We start from the raw sequence: 17,970 nt of genomic DNA, 5'->3' as shown, positions 1-17,970 counted from the left end.
TATCATGAAAATGTATCTTATCATTCTTGGCATCATCAAATGTTCATTATCATGAAAATGTATCTTATCATTCTTGGCATCATCAAATGTTCATTATCATGTAAATGTATCTTATCATTCTTGGCATCATCAAATGTTCATTAACATGAAAATGTATCTTATCATTCTTGGCATCATCAAATGTTCATCAACATGAAAATGTATCTTATCATTCTTGGCATCATCAAAGGTTCACTATCATGAAAATGTATCTTATCATTCTTGGCATCATCAAATGTTCATTATCCTGAAAATGTATCTTATCATTCTTGGCATCATCAAATGTTCATTATTATGAAAATGTATCTTATCATTCTTGGCATCATCAAAGGTTCACTACCATGAAAATGTATCTTATCATTCTTGGCATCATCAAATGTTCATTATCCTGAAAATGTATCTTATCATTCTTGGCATCACCAAAGGTTCACTATCATGAAAATGTATCTTATCATTCTTGGCATCATCAAATGTTCATTATCTTGAAAATGTATCCTATGATTCTTGGCATCATGAAACTGATTATTTGCTTCCATTATGAAACCTTTACATACTCCGCAGATATTTTTACTAGCTTCTCTGCATTATCTTTTATCTAATATTTACTGTCCAGAACAACCTTTGTAAGATTATTTACCACATCTCTCAAGAATTCCTAACGCCAGTTTCAAACCCCTTCCTTCGTCTATTGGGAGGATATCGGTTATCAGTGACTGTTTCTTCACTTGAAAGCCAAAAGATAATTACAAAACTTGGTGTGATTAGCATTGTATTTATCTTTTTGCTTCCATATTTCAGGATGTATAAATTCGTATATATATATATATATATATATATATATATATATATATATATATATATATATATATATATATATATATATATATTCTTACGAAGCTGGTCTAGTTTAGAGTAAATATCGTAGTATATTAATAATTTTTTTTATATTGCGTATATTGCTTTCATTTCTGCATTGAAGAGATGATACCCAGCCCGTAAAATGAGCCCCTCTCATGTAGATATAAGTATTTTTTGCAAATTACGTAGGACTTTCGTCATGAATTTCATTATATTCTTTATTCAAGTTAAAATATGTAATTTACGTATTATTTTTAAGAATTAACTTCTTATTTTCACGTATGTTTGCTATGAAGTGTTACGTAGTCTATTTGAAAGTGATGTAGGATTCATGCGAGATAGGAACAAGGGCTTAGATAATGTTCTTTCATGTCTTATGGTGTATGGCGGCATGTTAGAGAGAGAAGGTTCAGTGACACAGGGTTTCGAAATTTCGAGAATACCCGACGAGAGGATGTTATATTTTTATTTGAGGGGGGGGGGGGGGTTACAATAAGTAGGTGGAGATAGCTGGGAGAGTTGTCTCGCGGGTGCGGTGCTGTATATCTGAGGGTTACCTGAAACCCCTTGACTCGCTTCTTGGCATTTTTATCTAGTTGGAAACTTTGACGCTTGGGCACCGCCCACGCTACCAGACCTTGATCCTGGAAGGATCTGGAGGTATTTAGGTTTGACATATATAGGTGACCCAAGGTTGGGTTAGAGTCAGAAACAGACAGACACAAAAATCGAGTTAGAACCGCAGCCTTCCCCTCTCCCTCTCTCTCTCCCACAAGTACCCCAGTGTTATTCGTCGAAAGTGTTCAGTACATTAGTGTGTCCTCTCCTAAGTGACTCTTTGCCCCAAAGCAAATCGTGAGTCATGCAAGACTAAAAGGTGATTTTGAATTCATTGTATTAGGATGAGTGTTGGCATTGTATAACGTTTTTTGTAAATGGCCCTGTTGGCAGGATAGGTTATGTAAAGTGATCTGGTTAACTAGCTATTATTCATTAAGAGTCAAACTTAACCATTGTATTATTTCAGAATTATTGCAAGCATTTGTATTATTTTCATTGCATTATTTCTTTTCCTAGCTTAAGATTTATTCAGATATAATAGTTCAAGTCAAGGTTTTTTATAATTTCAGTTCGTAACATTTTTGTCTTATTCTAACTTTTGTTCAGACTTAACATTTTTCCTGTGACTTAATTTTGTTATGTAAATTCTTTTCAAAGTGTTGTAATTTATATAGAATATATTTATTTTAAGACAAATTTCCGCTCAATTCCTGTTAAAAACCACAGTGAGAGTCAAATAAGTGTTGATAATACTTAAGGGTAATTACCCAGTTTGGTTTTTGAGTGAACTTAGTAGACCTTTGTATATTCAGTGTTTTATATATTGCTGTCTGGGAGTTATTTAACGGTCTCACAATTCTGGTATTAATGTTTTAAAGTGTAACAGTTTTAATGTAAAAGCAAACAAGGTAATTTGGCCACGAAGTGGCCAAGTGGTTTAGTCACTGTCTCTACAAGTTTGCCGGACCAGGGATCGATTCCTGGCTGGTCACAAGCTCTTGTCTTTGTGTGATTTCGCCTGAAGCTTTGAACCCGAGGTCGTAAGAGAATCCAAACATTAATGTAGCAAAAATATATATGGCTTATTTGAATATATATATATATATATATATATATACATATATATATATATATATATATATATATATATATATATATATATATATATATATATGTATATGTATATATATATACTGTAAATAGAGTATATGTATACTGTATATAGAGTATATATATATATATATAAATTTTTATATATATATATATATATATATATATATATATATATATATATATATATATATATATATATATATACACACACATATATTTCAACAGATGGTCCTACCATTATTAACTCATGCATGGGGAACTTGGAGCCTCACAAATGATAATTACAACTCAAAGAGCTATGGAGAGTTTAATGATGGGATTAAGACTAAGAGACAGAAAAAGAGTAATATTGTACAAGAGCAATATAAAGCATTGGGAATTCTAACAGCATGTAAGAAAAAGAAATTACCGTGTGCAGGACATATAATGAGGACAGATGTTATATGGACATTAAGAATAATAGAATGGGTCCCTAAAAATTGCAAAAGAAGGAGGGGAAGGATGAAACAACGATGGTTTGATGTACTAAGAAAGCTTTTGGGCGTGGACTGGCAGATAGACCATAAACAGTTGGGAGCGGACTAATTACGGCTGATGATGATATATGTATATATATATGTATATATATATATATGTATATATATATATATATATATATATCACTGAAAGGAGAAAGGATTAATGAGGTAGAATCATATAAGTATTTAAGAACTATGATCTCCCAATACAAGATCCTCAGAATTAAAGTTTAGTGAAAGATTGAAAAAAGCAAATCCGCCAATGGCAAGGATAAATAAAATAGGAAAATCAAATCCCCGGAAATTACATGTAACAATCAGAATATACATCAGTTTAATGAGATCGGTGTTACTCTATGGACATTAGTCATGTTATTACAATGAAACAATCTTCAATAGACATACTGGATTTGAGAAAAAAAAAAAAAAAAAAACAGAAGAATATCGGGAATTAAATGGCAGGACAAGATTAGAAATTAATCTATAAGAGAGATTAGTGTCGTGCCATATGCTGATGAGATCATGATAATGGGTTTATGGAGATGTTTTGGGCATGCTCTTCGAACTCCCCAAGAGAGATTAGTTCACCAAACGTTCAGCTGGGCTCCACAAGGCACTAGACAAGTTGGAAGACCCAGGCCTACAGGGCCGAGGACTATGAAGCGTGAAGTAAGAGATGATGAGTAGAGAAGTATTTATTGAAAAGCTCAATATAGAGACGACTGACGAAATCTAACCGAGGCCCTTTGCGTCAATATGCGTAGGAGGAGATGATATATGTATATATATATATATATATATATATATATATATGTTTGTGTGTGTATATATTTATATATATACATATATATATATATGTATATATACACACACACGCACACACACACACACACATATATATATATATATATATATATATATATATATATATATATATATATATATATATACTGTATATACACACATACATATTCTTTTACGAGTCAGAGTAATCGCCTTATCATTTCCCTTTTAGTTGGCTTATATAGTTTTCGACTAGGATAAGGTTCTTTTTCACTGGAAAATAACGTATATGACTGGAAATTCACTGACACTGTCTGTTTTTAATGTAAATTGCACATTTCCCATCAATAAGTAGTGCGAATTTATAAATGCTTCCGACAGAGCTTTTAATAATGACGCAGGAAAAAAACTAATAGACTGCATTGTGTCCCATTCTTCATAATTGTGAATCACTGTGGAATAAAATGATTCAGAAATTTGTCCCAATTATTTGTTGAATTGACACGCCGATGGATCATTTGGTTTTAATTAATTTAGTCATCAGGTGAACGCGAAATTTACGTCTTGCAAATTAACCACAAATCTATTTTCACTCGAAAATTAGTATTGATAAAATAATGGTTTAAAGTTATATATTTATGAACATAATTTTGCTTGTGTTTGTATGGGTGTGTGTGTGTTGTGTGTACTCTCTCTCTCTCTCTCTCTCTCTCTCTCTCTCTCTCTCTCTCTCTCTCTCTCTCTCTCTCTCTCTCTCTCTCTCGTATGGTGGAAAATTAATTTTATACAGTATATACACACGAACATGCAGAGCTTTATAGTTTATGATATATATATATATATATATATATATATATATATATATATATATATATATATATATATATATATATATATATATATACTGTATATATAGTCCACTAAACGACAAAGGTGTCAAAATTGTCAATTTGTGTCTGGGCTTTAGCCAGTTTTCATCACCACGCTAGCCGGTGCAGATTGATGATGATGGGAGATCATCTGATCGCTCTTAACAAATCAATCTAGTACGGGTGGTCTTGGCTTACAGCTCTGCTGATCATGGCGTATGCAAACCCTTTTACTGCATTAAGGTATCCTCAATTAGAAAAGCCCTGCATGTATATATATATATGTATATATATATATACATATATATATACATGTGTACGTATATATATACGTATATATACATATATATGTATATATATATATATATATATATATATATATATATATATATATATATATATATATATATATTTACACATGCACACACACATATATATATATATTTATATATTTATTTATACATATATATATATGTGTATATGTACATATATATATATATATATATATATATATATATATATATATAGAGAGAGAGAGAGAGAGAGAGAGAGAGAGAGAGAGAGAGAGAGAGAGAGAGAGAGAGAGAGAGAGATAAATTATTCATAGCGTGCCTAGCAGAAGTTTTTTGGAATATTGATTGGAAAAGTGTTGGAATTAACATTAATGGGGAATGCCTCAACAACTTATTTTGCGATTTGCAGGTGACATAGTTCTATTTAGTGAATCGTGGGAAGAATTTTAAACAATAAACAAACTAAAAGTCCAAGATACTCAAAAACACTATCAGGCAAACATCGAGGAAACACTAAAGAATGGAAAAAGCATTAGGTTCTGGAAAAGAAGATTTGGAACAAGGGTGCAAACAGATGTTTTCTTTAATTAATAAAAAAAGAAAGATTACCATTAAAAGCGATAGTGATAAAAATAACAGATTTCGATAAAATGCTGTACAATAGTGATATAAGACATGACTTTGCCAATAGAATTAATGAAGCCTCTGAGCCGTACCAAAATTAACAGTTTAAGTAAAAAAAGCATTAAAAGGCATGAAAACTGGCTAAGCAAAAAAGGGCCTAAGAGTTGATTTGATAAGAGATGGATGAGATTTCGTAATAGTAAAACTGGCTGAACTTTACACAAAATGTCTACAAGAATTCTCTGCACCTACAGCCCTGGAAAAATTCTATCATCACACTAATTCACAAAAAGGGAAAAACAAAAGACCTGAAAAATAACCTCCCAATAAGTTTAATCTAAATAACATATAAACTATTTACCAAGATCAATTTTGGCCGTATAGAAAGCAAAAACTTAATCAACCAAGAGAGTTTGCAGGCTTTAGAAGTGGGTACTCAACAACTTACCATACCGATGTAATTAAACATCTAATGGGAAAATCAACAGAATATGACAAACCATTATGTATGGCATTTATAGACTATGCGTATGCTTTTGATTCTGTCAAAACTTCACTGATAATGAAAGCTTTTCAAAGACAATGAATAGATGAATCTTGTGTTAGAACACTTGAAGATATCTATACGGGTAGTATAGCAATACTAAAACTACATAAAGATGGTGAGAAAATTCCCATTGAGAAAGTAGTTGGAAAAGGGAACCTCATCTCTCCTAAATTATTCAAAACATCCCTAGAAGTTTTTAGAAATTTAAACTAGGAAAATGTAGGAATTAACATTAATGGGGAATACCGTAACAACTTACGATTTCACAGATGTCATAGTTCTGATTTGTTAATCATGGGATGAATTGCAAAGGATCATATAAAATTTGAATAAAGAAAAAAAGAAATGTAGGCCTGCAAGTGAATATAAGTTGAAATGAAATAATGTTCGATGAAAATACAGAGACAACAACTAAGGGTTATAGACGAACCTCTAGGGATTGTTAGTGAATATAATACTTAAGACAGACAGTATTTTCCCAGCACATGAGACAGAAATAAAATGACGGATAAATATAGGATGGAGAGATTCTGGTAAAGAAAATGATATTATGAAAAGTAAATGCCACTTTCATAGAAAAGAATACTATTTAATCAGATGGTCCTACCAAAAACAACATGCATCAAAAACTTAGAAACTTACTAAAGCCTTAGATAAGATAGTTCCAAACTAAAGAGCTATAGAAAGAATAATGATTGGAATAACAATAAGAAGCAGAAAAAAGAGCAACAGGGTTACGAAAGCAAACAAACGTAGAGGATATTTTAAGAAAATGTAAGAAAAAGAAAAACGTACATGAGTAGGATATATAATGAGAGTGACAGATAATAGATGGACATTAGGATTAATGAATGGGTTCTTAGAGATTGCAAAAGAAGCAGGGGAGGGAAAAGGAGCCGACGGACTGACGATCTAAGAAGATTTTTGGTATAGACTGGCACAGAAAGCCCACAAACATACGCAAATGGAAGATCTTGTTTGAGGCCTTTAACCATATACATATATGTACACACACTCGCAAACACAATCACATATAAACACACAGACACACACACACATATATATATATATATATATACATATATACATACATATATTTATATATATATATATATATATATATATATGTGTGTGTGTGTGTGTGTGTGTGTGTGTGTGTGGTGTGTGTGAAGCCTTCTATGATTTATTACTGACTAATAGTAAGGATTCTTAAAGTGATTATATCATCAAAGTTGATTGTTAATACACAGAACCTAGTTAATATCTTATGCCAATCATGCTGACTCTCGTAGAAAATGCGGGTTATGGATAGTACCGGGTAGTTTCTAAATTTATTAGAGGAAAACTATGCAAAAAATTGTAGATTCTGGATTGCGTGCGTGAGAATTTCCGTATACTTTCTTCCTCACTAGGTCAGCAAGGCTGCTTTCTATCTTCGTCTTCTGTGACGTGTCTCAGTCGTCTGCCCTTTCTCTCTTCGTGTTTTGGATTTTATAATTGAATGGCAAAAGACAGACAACCTTCTGCCTTCCTTGAAGATTCCGTCTATTTCAGGGCTGGATGCCGTTTATTCCAGAGTCGGGTGATTCTGTTGCTTGGATGGTATCTGTCCATTTCTAAATACAGAATGTAGTAGGCGAACGTTGGACCCCCGTGGAGGTTGTTCAATAAGGCCGAACAGGCCTTTCTGACAAGGATACTGGCTAGACAACTGACTGATGTGGAGACCTTCCTACTTTTATATGGTAGAATTTAAGATGTGACAACCTAAATGACTGCCAGTGACGTGTAGACTTTCGGTGACTGTTCATGGGCTTGGACTTCCGGCGACACTTTCATTCGAAAAGAATATTGATGTTTATCGGCCCTGCGCCAGCGTCACCGTTTATATGTTTCGACTATGTCTCTCTCTCGCTATCAGTTAATGAAATAGCCCTATTCATGACATATATATATATATATATATATATATATATATATATATATATATACATACATATATATATATGTATAAATATATATATATATATATATATATATATATATATATATATATATTTATCTATCTATCTATATATATATATATATATATATATATATATATATATATGTGTGTGTGTGTGTGTGCACATATATATATATATATATATATATATATATGTATGTATATTTATTTGTGTGTGTATAGCAACAACAGCAACAACAAATTCTAACGTTTCTAGTTTCCTAGGGGGCTAATGGCCTCAGACATGTCCTTCGTCACCAGCTGGCCATCACATATTGGTGATGGTGTGGGAGACTTTAGTCTGATCATTCACAGTAAACTAACCCAGTAAGGGTGACCATTACTAGTACATATTCGCTGATCATGGCAATACAAAAAAAAAAAAAAAAAAAACCTACCCTACGTTAAGGTATCCCTAATGAGAAAGGGATATACAGTATATATATATATATATATATATATATATATATATATATATATATATATATATATATATTATCATCATCATCATCAGTCGTCGCAGGTCCAATGCAGGACAAAGGCCTCAGATATTTCCGTCAGACTATATCTATCTATGCCAATGTATACTTGCATATTATCATGGCTCGCCGACCCATTGTCTACGCTACCTTCCCCTGCTTCGTTTGATATCTGTCTCTGGTTATTCTTAATATCCATATAGTATCTGTTATTCTCATTATATGCCCTGCCTAAGTCCATTTCTTTTTCTTTAATACTGTTAGAATATCCTCTAATTTAGTTTATTGTAATATACATGTTGCTCTTTTTCTGTCTCTTAGTGTTATTCTTTTTCTGTCTCTTAGTGTTATTCTTTTTCTGTCTCTTAGTGTTATTCCTATCATTTTTCATTTGTTAGCTTTATGAGTTGTAACTAAATTATGTTATAAGGTTTTAGTAAGGCTCCAAGTTTATTATGCATAAGTTAGTACGGGTAATACCATCTGATTAGATACTTTTTCTTTTAGAGAAAGTGGCATTTTACATCATAATCTTATTTGGTTCTCCAAAAGCTCTCCATCCCCTACTTATCCTTCTTTTAATTTCGGTCTCATGTACTGGAGAAACACTTGGTGTCCTAAGTACACATATTCATTAGCAATCTCTATAGGTTCGTTCATAGCCCTTTTTTGTATTCTCTGCTAATTCTTTTTCGTTGCTCTTGGATTTTACCCTCGTTCCTGATCTTTTCTTTGTTAGGTTTTTGCTCTTTTTGTTAGATTTCCTTTATTCTATTTAGTAACTGTTCTACCTAGCTCTTGTGCTGATTCGAATAACGAAAAATATCAGACTACTTTTCAATTCTTCTTTACTTGCTACTATTTCATAATTGAACTTGGAGTGCCTATTTTGTATTTTTTAACCAGACTTATCAGCTTTTTCTCTTATTACAAGATTAAGAGGGTTTATTTTCTTTCGTAAGATTTGTTTTTCTGTTTTTCTTTATATATAGATGCATATTTTGTCTACGCATATGTATGCGTGTATCCTTACGTACACACATCCAAACTAAAGCTTAGCAGCCATTTGCGATTTTTACATCTATTCTTTATTCTAAATTACTGTCGGTTGTGAATGCAGCCATGAATCGTTCCAGTAAGAATTTACAATATTTCTTGGATGCCAAGGATAGAACAGAGGCGGAGTTGGGTGATTCAGCACTTGAAAACATTTAGCGATAAGCTATGAATAAATTTGAAATATATTGTTAATTATCTAAGTTAAACAATTAAGAGGTTGATGATTTATAGAGTTACATATTGATGATATTGAAAGGCATATCTGGATGAGGGAGCGTACCTAATGTCATGGAGGAGAGGAATAATCACTTTGTTTCTTATTGGCAAGGGTGGGAAAGAAAGCTACGAAATTGATAGGAGCATAATGTGACTAGTACACCAAGAGATGTAGATGGTATGATTTTGATTCAGAATATAATACAGGTGGGAGACAAATAGATAGTTGAAAATTGCAGGGTTTAGACATGGAAGAGGATGCGTTGATAATGTACTATTTCCGTTACTGTTATATGATAATTATTAAACTGAAGAGTAAAAAGTGCATGGGACGTGGATACGCCAAGGAAAAGATTATGATAGACTCGGTAGAGAATCTTAATGTGGAGGAAATTGAAAATGCGTTTTATAGATTGTTGTTAAGATCTATCCTTTTTGGTGGAATTGAAGAATGTGTGTGAGCTGTATGCAAGAGTTAACGGTTTGGTGTTAAAGTAGATTTATGGAAAAGATATATAATGTCTATTTTTATGAATTGGAGTAATGCTGATTCTTTGGCACCACTTTCACACTTGCATGCATTTGGTACACATTCCCATGAACAAAACTCTCTATGGCAAAAACTCTAAACAGATCAATAGAAGCAGATTTTAGTTTATGTATTTTACTTTGCAATCGCTTGATGTACACACCTCCCCTATATGAATTTCATAAGGTCTCACCTTAAAACGAATGTTATAAATTAATTTCGAATGAACTTATCTCGAGTTATGTTGAAGAATATATTCGTAACTCCAAATATCCGCTTGCTCGTATTACCTACATTCGTTCGAAAATCATTATGTTATATACTGGAAATCGTTCATGCTTTGTGAAAACATCATAAGGTAAATGAGGATCTTGCCCAAAGACTAAATAATAAGTTGCGTCCCAATGCTCCCAAAGTATGCAGTGTTTAATGCAAATTTGGCGGCGGTTAGCATAATTATCATATCAGCTGTTTGGGTTATTTACCCACAGAAACTTTATGCTGACGAAAATTTTATTCTTTGATTCCAGTAACCCATTTGAACTCGGTCTATATGACAGATTAAGTGAATGTTCAATGTCACAAAGTTGCGTTATGATTTCAAACACTTGATTAATTAATTCTGTTCCTTGATCTGAAATTATTTCACGTGATCCAAACCTTTCAACAAAAGCTCTTAGTGATTATGTAACCTCGAAAGCTGATCTATTTACTAAAGGATGTACAAATGTATAACAAGTTCGAGCTCAACTAAAACAAAGATATACTTGTCCTTCATGTGACATTGGCCACGGTCCTATTATATCAGCATATACACCCAGCAACAAAACCGGTGTCGCCTGGCCAGACCTGCCTTGAAGAGATCATGCCCCTCTTGCCCTGAAAGGTGGCCGACGTTAAACAACCGAGACCTCGTTAGGATGGTTCGAATGTGAGGAGGAAGGAAATTACAGATATCACTCAGAGAAATGCGATGAAGAGAGAGAACTTTTTTATCCTTTTAAGAAATGTAATCTAATATCATTTCGGAACTAATTCATCAAAATATTTTATCATAACTTTTTATTTGAATTTTCCTATCCTATTTCTATATAAAATTTTCTTGAATAATATTGGAACTGACTATTCATATTGAAATTCATAACACGGAAATATCCTTCGTTTGCATTTTCTTAAGCAATTGCTCTCTCTCTCTCTCTCTCTCTCTCTCTCTCTCTCTCTCTCTCTCTCTCTCTCTCTCTCTCTACATACATACACACTGTAGCCTACGTATTATATGTTGGGGCTAATAATGCATCGTTTCAAATAGCACCTACTTGGCCACCAATCATTAATAAGTAGCCTTTGCTCAAGATTTCGAAGGTAATGAGGTTTAAAGGTTTAGTTGTTGATTTCAGTGTTTTCCTTTGATTTCGATCATGAGCCACGTGACTCGGTATGGTTAGGGTCAGCTTTTGTCACGGGCTACTTAGCTCCGGCCCTCTTAGAGAAAATAGTATTATTTTATATATAAATTATATTAGTCTAAGGTTGGAGATTTAAAATGCATCATCAGTTAACATAATCTATATTATTTCAGAAGTGATTGGTTAAAGTAAAATATGTGAAATGACATGCAATGAAAGTTCATTAGTGCATTATTATAGTGATGTTGTGGTACATAGGATGTAGGGTATAAAAGATTAAACTATCAACACATTGTTTACACAAATTATCTGGTTCGGTGTCAATAACCTTAGATGTCAGGATGACAAAAAACTCCTAATCAATCAATCAATCAATCAAATTATATGGGCAAGTCGCTCACTTCCAAGTGACGATTGCTCAATGCTCAAAGGTCCGAGTCTAGCTTGCTTCACCCTTCCCAAGGCAAAAGGAAAAATTTCCTTAGCATTGAGTATTCCTATTATTACGACTTTATTTGTCGTTTCATGTCCTGATGTTCAACACCTCAAAAGTGTTCTCCCGGTAAGCTCTTCAAGAAATCCATTACTTTCAAACTGTATGAAATATTGCCATCTTAGTATTTTGTTTTTCATTGACTAAAAAACTTCCACCAGAGAAATCTCAACATAACTGTAAGACCTCTAAACCTCAAACATGTGGGGATAGGGGTGGAAGGATATAAGTAGGGGGGGGGGGGGTTAAAGATGATGGTGGAGAGGTGGCAATTGGGTGATCTTAATGTATGGGTTGATGAGGTTTGCTTATAACCATTTATGAAGTGATGACGATGATGATGACACCCCTATTGACAACATTTAATATCGATGATTCTAACTCACCATGAAAACGGGCATATATCGTTCTATCATCGTTTTTAGGTGTTCACTGAACATCTTTGGAACATGGGATCTTCACCCAAACGAAATAAAATTCGAACACCAGCTTGCAAAATAGTTAGCGGTCTTGTGTGATCCTTGGGAACATCCATATAATATAAAATATTAGATACAGGTAATATAAGTGTATATATATATATATATATATATATACAGAGAGAGAGAGAGAGAGAGAGAGAGAGAGAGAGAGAGAGAGAGAGAGAGAGAGAGAGAGAGAGAGCAGCTGCTAGAATAATGCAAACAAAGAATATATCATTCCCACGTATATTAATTTTAATAGTCAGTTCCCACAATATTTAAGGATTTTCCATATAAGAATGTAATAAGGAATTCAAATATATCGGTACGATTATATTTTTTGATAACTATTCTCGAAAACGATTGCCTTCCTTAAAAGAATAATAGATAAGACCACTCTATCTCTTTCATATATATATATATATATATATATATATATATATATATATATATATATATATATATATATATATATATATATATATATATATATATATGTATGTATGTATGTAAATAAGTTTATTACAAGTCTACCGTACATATTCCTGTCGAATTCAAGAATCTGTTCTTAGACTTGAAAGCAACCCTTCTCCATTGTGATAGCTGATTAGTGAGTTTGCAACACGTGGTTATTTATCATGAATCTATATCAAGAACAACGTGTAGCAAACACTAATCTTTTATTATAGTGAAGATGGGTTTATTTCAAGTCTGAGAACAGATTCCTGAATTTGACAGGAATATGAACGGTAGACTTGTAATAAACTTGTATTTGTCCTGATAGTATGGTTGGTTACAATGTCTGCAAGCATGGTTTCGGCTAAGAGGCATAGGTTTGAATTTCTGCCCAGCCGGAAGCTGTTATCATAAAGGAATTTCTTGTGGATATTCATTCCCAGAGAGAGAATTCGATATTAAATGCCATTGTGGGTGATATTTACATTAATTAAAATCAATAGTGTTAGTCATATAAATATATATATATATATATATATATATATATATATATATATATATATATATATATATACATTATATATATATATATATATATATATATATATATATATATATATATATATATATATATGTTTTTTTTTTTTCTTTCTTTCCCCGATCTATCAGTGCCCAGACATGGATGGCTATATATGAAAGGTCTGGGACTCACTGACGGGTGGTAAGTATCAGGAGCCTGTATGGTGCTGAGCAGGTATGCTGGCTGTTTAGTTCGCCACTCACCTGGCTGAAGCGGGGTCATTTCATTCATAAAAAAATACCTGAATTATATGCTGTATTTAATTGTAACACCTCTTTGGGCCACATTTTGAGGTGCCTTACTTCTAGCATTTGAGGTTCTTTGACCTCTATTTTTAGGTGCCTTCCTTATCTCTAGCATTAGGGACTTTTTTTACCTCTAGTTTGGGTGTTTTATCTTTAGCTTTATGACCTCTATATTTTTAGGTGCCTTATCTCTAGCATTAGGGTTTTTTTACTTCTATTTTTAGGTGCCTTAACTTTAGCTTTACGGGCTTTATGACCTCTATTTTTAGGGGCCTTATCTCTAGCATTAAGGGCTTTTTGACTTCTATTTTGATGTGCCTTATCTCTAGCATTAGGGGATTTTTTACCTCTATTTTTAGGTACTTCAACTTTAGCTTTAGGGGCTTTATGACCTCTATTTCGAGGTGCCTTATCTCTAGCATTAGGGAATTTTTTTACCTATATTTTGAGGTACCTTATCTCTAGTATTAGGATCTTTTTTACCTCAGTTTTCAGGTGTCTTAACTTTAGATTTAGGGGCTTTATGATCTTCGATCAAAGGGATTAACCGGTGATGAAGTGTGGGACAGAGGTAGATGGAGAACGCTGGCCAGAAATATCGACCCCACATAAAAGTGTGAAAAGATGCAGACAAAGAAGAAGAATATGACCTCTACTTTTAGGTGCCTTATCTCTAGCATTAGGGGCTTTTTGACCTCTGATTTTGAGGTGCTTTATCTCTAGCCTCTAGCATTAGGGGCTTTTGGACATTATTTTGAGGGGCCTTATCTCTAGCATTAGGGGGATTTTGATCTATATTTTGTAGTGCCTTGTCTCTAACATTAGGATCTTTTTTACCTCTATTTTTAGGTTCCTTATCTCTAGCATTAGGGGCTTTTTTACCTCGATTTTGAGGTGTCTTATTTCTAGCACTAGGGACTTTTTGACCTCTATTTTGAGGTGTCTTATCTCTAGCATTAGAGGTTTTTTTTTACCTGTATTTCAAGGTGCCTTATCTTTAGCATTAGAGTCTTTTTTACCTCTATTTTGAGGTGCCTTATCTCTAGCATTAGGATTTTTATTTTTACCTCAATTTTGAGGTGCCTTATCTCTAGCATTAGCTGACTTTTTACCTCTATTTTGAAGTGTCTTATCTCTAGCATTAAGGGCTTTTTGACCTCCATTTGGAGGTGTCTTATCTCTAACATTAGGGGATTTTTTACCTCGATTTTGATGTGCCTTATCTCTAGCATTAGGGGCTTTTCGACCTCTATTTTCAGGTGCCTTATTTATACATTAGGGGCTTTTTTACCTCTATTTTTAGGAGCCTTAGATATAGTATTAGGTGCTTTTTTACCTCGATTTTGAGGAGCATTACTTCTAACATTAGAGGCTCTTTGACCTCTATATTAGGTGCCTTATTTATAGCATTTCGGGCTTTTTGACATCTATTTTGAGGTGCATTAGCTCTAGCATTAGATTCTCTTTGACCTCTATATTTAAGTGCCTTATTTATAGCATTAGATGCTTTTTGACCTCGATTTCGTGGTGCATTACTTCAAGCATTAGAGGCTCTTTGACCTTTATTTTTGGGACCCTTATATATAGCATTAGGGGCTTTTTAACCTCTCTTTGTAGGAGCCTTATATATAGCATTAGGGGCTTTTTGACCTCGATTTTGAGGTGCATTACTTCTAGCATTAGAGGCTCTTTAACCTCTCTTTTTTGGTGCCATATTTATAGCATTAGGAGCTTTTTGACCTCTATTTTTAGGAGCCTTATATATAGCATTAGGGGCTTTTTGACCTCGATTTTGAGGTCCATTACTTGTAGCATTAGAGGCTCTCAGACCTCTATTTTGAGGTGCCTTATTCATAGCATTAGGGGCTTTTTTTTACCTCGAATTTAGGTGTAATACTTCTAGCATTAGAGGCTCTTTGACCTCACTTTTTATTTGCCTTATTGATAGCGTTATGTGCTTTTTGACCTCTTCATTTAGGAGCCTTATATATAGCATTAGGGGGTTTTTGATCTCGATTTTGAGGTGCATTACCTCTAGCATTAGAGGCTCTTTGACCTCTTTTTTTTTTGGTGCCTTATAGCATTAGGGGCTTTTTTTTTTTTTTACCTCGCTTTTGAGGTGCATTGCTTGTAGCATTAGAGACTCTTTGACCTCTATTTTTAGGTGCCTTATTTATAGTCTTAGGGGCTTTTTGACCTCGATTTTCAGGTGCATTACGTCTACCATTAGAGGCTCTTTGACCTCTATTTTTAGGTGCCTTATTTATAGTATTAGGGTTTTTTTTTTTTACCTCGATTTTGAGGTGCATTACTTCCAACATTAGATCTGTTTGACCTCTCTTTTTAGGTGCCTTATTTATAGCATTAGGAGCTTTTTACCTCTATATCTAGGAGCTATATATAGCATTAGGGGCTTTTTGACCTCGATTTTGACATGCATTACTTGTAGCATTAGAGGCTCTTTGACCTCTATTTTTAGGTGCCTTATTTATAGCATTAGGGGCTTTTTGACCTTGATTTTGAGGTGCATTACTTCTAGCATTAGAGGATCTTTGACCTCTATTTTTATGTGCCTTATTTCTAGCATTGGGTTTTTTTAACCTCTATTTTGAGGTGCCTTATTTCTAGCATTAAGGGGTATTTTACCTCTATTTTATGGTGCCTTATATTTCGTATTAGGGGCATTTTTTACCTCTATTTCAAGGTGACTTGCCTCTAGCATTAAAAGCTCTTTTACGTCTTCGTTTAAAGGTTCTTAGTTGCTGTTCTCTTCTGTCTGTTCTAGTTTTTCAAGTTCTTTAGTATTTCGGTTTCCTTTGATATTTCATCTTCCAGTTTCCTTAGTTCGTCAATTTCCTTCGAGATTTCATCGTACTCTTTCCTAGTTCGTCAGTTTCCTTCTAGATTTCAAGAGAGATTTCAGTGCCGTGTCCTCAGTTCATCAGATTCCTCAGAGAAATCGATGGCATCCATGTCTATGTCCATGAGGGCGATGGATAAAGACAGGAATGCAATAAATTTTCTCCGCATACGTCATCACGCTGAAGTAAACGACGAGCAACACAATATATCTACCAATACGATCTGGATTTGACCTTTCTTCAATGTCGAATTTTGAGACTATCCTGTTGAAGAACCACACGTCACTCGCTGTTCAGTTGAACTGTTCTGTCTCCGTCCTTATTTCCAATAGTCTCCAATTATAGGACATCGTTGCAAAAGCCCAAGCAAAGAATCATTCAAGGCGCGTACATTATGTTCTTCAAACCTCGACAACTTCTGCAGCAACCACCAAAACCAGCTGTAGATTAAGGTGTTCCGAAGAGCCTCCTGTTGATACTGTAGTTGAAATACACAATTCTCACATTCAGCTCCCCTTTCCAAAAATAATAAACAATGTTCACTGCGTTGCTTGCTTAGTTTGAAAAAAAAGAGATCAGGTCTTCAGAAGTCATTTGAAGCTCTGGGCGGAGCCGTTCAGAACTGCTCCGGGATGATTCTGTTCTGGAGTCATTCAGAACTCCATGCTAAGTCTACGGCTATGTCTTCTGAAGCCTTTTGAAGGTCAGGGAAAATTTTCTTCAGGTGCCGTTCAGAGAGCTCCAGGATGAATCTGTTCTAGAGTCATTTCGAACTCCATGCTAAGTCTAAGCTGTTTCATCTGAAGGGATTTGGAAATCCGGGAATGTTTACTTCCGAAGTCGTGCAGAAATTCTGTTCAAGGGTCATTCAGAACTCCATGCTAAGTCTGTGGCCATTTCTTCAGAAGCCATTCAGAGATCCGTGAAGATTTTCTTCCGAAGCCGCTTAAGACTCGCGAAAAAACTGTTCTTTCG

The 17,970-nt window shown here is 33.8% G+C and overlaps 1 protein-coding gene across 1 annotated transcript in view; it reads right to left on the bottom strand.

Annotated features, from left to right (window-relative positions):
• LOC137642178 (uncharacterized) overlaps positions 1-17,970 on the bottom strand; it is a 497,631-nt gene that overhangs the window by 79,769 nt on the left and 399,892 nt on the right. The window lies entirely within an intron of this gene.

The sequence above is a fragment of the Palaemon carinicauda genome, chromosome 6 (genome assembly GCF_036898095.1).
Source record: "Palaemon carinicauda isolate YSFRI2023 chromosome 6, ASM3689809v2, whole genome shotgun sequence".
NCBI classification, from domain to species: domain Eukaryota; kingdom Metazoa; phylum Arthropoda; class Malacostraca; order Decapoda; family Palaemonidae; genus Palaemon; species Palaemon carinicauda.
Note: the sequence above shows the minus strand (reverse complement) of the source record. Positions and strands in the feature narration are given on the sequence as shown.